The sequence below is a fragment of the Lotus japonicus genome, chromosome 2 (genome assembly GCF_012489685.1).
Source record: "Lotus japonicus ecotype B-129 chromosome 2, LjGifu_v1.2".
NCBI classification, from domain to species: Eukaryota; Viridiplantae; Streptophyta; class Magnoliopsida; order Fabales; family Fabaceae; genus Lotus; species Lotus japonicus.
The window spans coordinates 22,067,737-22,073,102 of record NC_080042.1 but is presented as its reverse complement, the minus strand read 5'-3'; positions in this window follow the sequence as shown (position 1 = coordinate 22,073,102).

The following is a 5,366-nucleotide window of genomic DNA, read 5'->3' as shown; positions in this document are numbered from 1 at the left end:
CCTGCTGGCTGTAGCCTTGAGCAACTAGCATTGCCTTGTTTCTGACTACATCTCCTTTCTCATTCAACTTGTTTCTGAACACCCATTTTGTAGACTTCTGATCAGGGGAGCGCTTCGTATAGGAAGTTGTGAAGCTGATTGATCAGAGTCAGAGGGAAAGCACAGATCCTCTGACCGTTGTAGCTTCTGATTCTGAGCTCAGAGGGAAGTACATGGTCTTCAGAGTTTCTTGCTTCTGGACATCAGAGAACTCTTCAGAGTTTGGATTGTTAGAGTCTTCTACACCATCAGAGCTTCTGAGTCTTCAGAGTCTTTTGGTTGCCAGATCTTCTGGATCTCCAGAACTTCTGGTGACTGAGTCCATATCAGAGTTTGTAAGACTTCAGATTTTCTGAAGCTTTTCCACTGTTCAGAGTGAACATGGCGAATGCGAAAGCGTTGCTTGGGTCACTCTTTATGCACAGTGCTTCTGATTTGTGTGAGACAGAATCAAGCTCAGAGCCTGTAAATAGCACACTCAGACAAACACGTTAGAGTACCATAATTGTTCACATCATATTGTACTTAACTGTGACATTTCTGCCATGGGTTACCTTTTTCTTGTATGGAAAATTGTTTTATAGGTTGGTACTGCTAAAGGTGAGTAGTCAAGTGACACTCAGTGCAAAATTTATTTTTGGTCTTTCTATATTGGATCATTTGAAATTGTGTATCTCCTTTTAGTCAGAAAAAGTTGTTTTTCTATTTAAAATTACTTTTTCTAGCAATTTAACTTTAATGGAAAGAGTTTAAGAAAGTCGTTTATAAGCTGGTGTCAATGGCAGACAAGTGAGATCCTCATTTTTATCATATTACCATTTGAAATCCTATTTTGTTTAATTTTCTGGGAATTATGAATGCATTTGATAGAGTGGTTGACCTCTGCCCACCGAGCTCCAAATGGAAAATAAAAGTGAGAGTTATTCGTAGGTGGTTTTTACCTGCTGTTCTTATAAATGAAGCACCATCTACTTTGGAGATGGTTTTTATGGACCAAAATGTATGTATAATTTAGCTTTTTCATATTTTACTATTCAGCTATTAGAGTTGAATAATATTGTCTAACCTCTATTTTAATTAGGGAGATAAAATACAAGCATCTTTAGGGAAGGCCATGTTCCGTAAGTGGGCTCACCAATTTGTTGAAGGCAGTGTGTATGAGATATCCTTTTTGATTGTTTTGCCTGCTAAAGGATCATTCCGTGCTACTAAGCATGCGTATAGGTTATTATTTAGTGGGAAAACGAAGGTTATTGAGTCGGACTGCAATTTAATTCCAATGTCAGGATTGTCACTTAGATCTTCTGAAGATCTTAATTGTCCTGAAATTCAAACTGATTTTTTAGTTGGTAAGTTAACTACTTGATTTGCATGATTTTCATGTTTATAACTTGCAGAATTGTTTTATTTTGGTTGTAATTTTATTTTTATGATTATTGATGTCAGATATGGTGGGGTTGTTAACTGCTATTTCTACTCAGAGAATTCAATTAGGTGGATTGGAAGAAATGAAGATGATTATGATGGAGTTATCTGATCAGAAGTAATTTCTCTAATATTTGGGATTATTGAGAGAGTCTTTCTAATTGTATGTTAAAAATTAGTTTAGTTAAGTGTTGGTATCATCTAATTTATAACATTTCTAATAGGGGTAAAGTTGTATTTCTTGTGCTTGGGGACTGTGTGAGGATTGTGACTGAATATTTATTGATTCATACCAATGAGAAGCCTGTGGTTGTTGTCCAATATGCCAAGATTAAGAAATGCAGACGTAAGTTTAACTGGTTTGTTGATTGTTTGAACACCAGTTTCTTTCATGGCTTTGTATTTAATTTATGCTTATTTTGAGATATAGATGGTTGGTCAATTGGTGCATAAATTTTTTACTCGCTGTAGGTGCAAATTTGCTTCAGACATTGATACCTGCTGCTAAAATTAGCTTAAATGCTGATATTGACGAAGTTATATCGTTTAAGAACAGGTATGCAAACAAGTTTTTGATTTGATTAATCAAATGTAAATAATTTTATTTTATTTTATTTGAAAATACTGATTAATGTATTCAACCATATTTTTATAGGATTCTTGCAAGTGGTATAGATGTTGGTGGACCTGTGGGTGATCTATCTTTTCTGAATTCTTCGTATCCAAAGATTGATGAAATTAGAGTGATATATCCAATTCAGGTATTTTGCTGGTGGAAAATGGATTGTTAAATCTAGATTTGGGTATAGTCTTGTCATTTGAAGTTTGTTTGTTTGATGCACTAATTGATTGAGGTGTTTGGATGTTTAGGACTTGAAGGATTTGGATTATGTGTGTTCTTTCTATGAACCAATAGGACATAATGGACTCTGTCTTAATGTCGATGAAAACTATTGCAATGTTTATGAAGTGTGTGATTTCGGCAGGTCCATAGTGTTTAATTTCTATGACATATGGGAAGCATATGAAGCTTCTTCTTTTTGTGAAAAAAGGTATGCTGATTGATTAGTATGAAATCTAAAGTGCAGTTGGTGTTTTTAATTATCTGTATGTTAGTTTAAGTTTTTATATTCTTTGGTGAATGCAGGCAAATATTTCTTGTGGGGGTTTAGCTTTTGAATTTGATAAAACCGAAGATGTTGTTCAACATTTTGTAAGTACAGAAGGTGGAAGTGAGGCCTCTAATTCTATTATTGGAAAATCTTTGTTACCATGCAAAAGGTTGTCTGTTGAGGGATCTTCTAAGGATGATGATGAAGGTTGTGAGAACAATTGTGCTGATGTGAAGGCAAGGAAGATTTAGGTGATATCAAATTACTTGGAGTGTTAGGTTGGAGTAATATTCAGTACTATAGATTTGTATTTTTTTGGGGTTGATGTTGGAAGTATCTAATGTAAGCTATTTAGTATTTAAATTTCTTAGAAAGATGGAGTATGGTGTTTATTGTATATTGTAGTTGTCTAATTTATTTTGTTATCAAAGTTGTATGCCGTAATTTTCCTTCTATGTGGACTGGAAGTTTTTAGTTTTCTACATTTTAAGAATTATAAGACTATTGTATCTGGATTTGTAGATGTCATCTGATAAAGATAATAAAGGGAGATAATATGTTGAGTCATGGACCATTATATTTTATTTAACCTTTGTAATTTTTATTTATATCTTTGTTTTATAAGTAGTTCATATTTTGATTTGTTCGATAAAGCAAATAAGGTTAAAATATATTTTATGGTTTTTTATTTTGTTTGAGATTTGATTAAAAACGATCGAATGCGTATAATATTTTAATTAGATTTGATATATTTATTTATTTAATTTATATGTGTTTTTTTCAGTTATATCGTGTGTAATTAATATATCATCTGGCCAGGGTTGTTAGTTAGGCAATTTTTTTTAAAATATGGTTGTTGCAATCTAAGTATCCAGGATATTGAAATTATTTTTAATAATTATTTATTTGTTAATATAAAAATATTTAATAAAAATAATACTAATAGTTTAGTTTAGTTATTTGAATAACTATTATTAGAATAGCATTAAAAGATTAGTGATTAACTTTTTTTTATAATTTGGAAACAATTAAGTGAAATTTAAATATTTTATATTAATTAAAAAATTGGTAGTATAAGTTATAATAGCATTATTTATTTTTTTATCAACAATGAAACGATTTAACTTTTAAAATTATAATATGTTAGAACTTGTATATTGTAAAATTTTATTTACTAGAATTTAAATTTATTTTCCTTGGTTATAATTATTTGTTATTATAATTCTTGAAGTTATTTTCAATATGATATTTATAGATCAAACAATATATTTAAAGAATATTTAAAATAAAACATGTGATATAGTGAACATCAAATACCTTTTTTGAGATTTTTTATTTTTACTATATTTGATAAATTATTTTGTAGTGAAGTTTATGTTTATTATTTATTAGTTAGTAATTAATGGTATTTACATAAAAAGATATTTTCCAATTTTAAGACAACTTTTTTTAATTGATATATAAATAAATTGTGATCTTGTTTTATTTTCTTTTATTTTATATAATAGTGATTGGGCTTTTTGTGTGGAAAAACTTTGAAAAGGATTTGACATTGACTTCTGTTATATACACGTGTGGTTTGCATTCGGAATGTCAATAAGGGAAGATTTTGTTAGGTTTAGAAGGATCTGGCATATGTGGTGTTCCCCTGTTTCGTATTTTGGGTAAGTTTCAGGTTGTAAAGGTGCTGCTGATTTTTGGGTAAATTGACAGGTTAGGGGCAAGGTGTCTGCCTTTGAAGTGTTGTTTTCATGAAGTGGGCGTGAAAAGGGATATGGTGAATTCGAAAAGTCTTTTTTGCCGCTTTGTCCATTATCTACTTGTTGAAGGTGATTTATATGTCATCTATCACACTCTCCAGTACGTGTCAGGTATTTGGTCTTGCTTGGTCTATTTCCTATTGTTGCTTTGTTGTCTTGTTCTTTTATTTAGTCACAAGGGAGAGTTTGTTCTCTTGACCTATGTTCATTTATGAATGTTTCTGTTTTCTAAAATTATATAATTTCGTTATGTTGAAACAGCTGTTTTCTGTTATAGAATTATGGGAATGGTTGTGGGAATTTTTGTTGTCCAAATAATAAAAGAGGGTGAGTAGGAATAAAGTAAATTAAGTTATATAAGTTGTGTATGGTTTGCGCATTGAAATTATAATTTCAGAGTCTTCACTCTTCAGAGTCTGGATTATCAGAGTCTTCTACACCATCAGAGCTTCTGAGTCTTCAGAGTCTTTTGGTTGCCAGATCTTTTGGATCTCCAGAACTTCTGGTGACTGAGTCCATATCAGAGTTTGTAAGACTTCAGATCTTCTGAAGCTTTTCCACTGTTCAGAGTGAACATGGAGAATGCGAAAGCGTTGCTTGGGTCACTCTTTATGCACAGTGCTTTGTATTGTGTGAGACAGAATCAAGGTCAGAGCCTGTAAATATCACACTCAGAAAAAACACGTTAGAGTACCATAATTGTTCATATCAAAAGGTTAACTTGTAATCATCAAAACATAGAGTTGTACTACTAGATCAAAACTTGATCTTACAATCTTCCCCTTTTTGATGATGACAAAACTAAGATTTTTGATGAACAATTCTTAAACAATAAACTGAATTCACTCAGAGTTTAGGGATATAGAATAAGACTTATCCTGATGTGAATAGTTTATCTTGTTCATTCTGAATTCAAGCCACCACTTGATTCTGAGCTTAGCTCCCTCTGAATCTAGATTCTGAGCTAAATAATATAAGAGTTCAGAGTGAAAAACTTATGATATAGATGAAATAGAATAATCAGAGCACA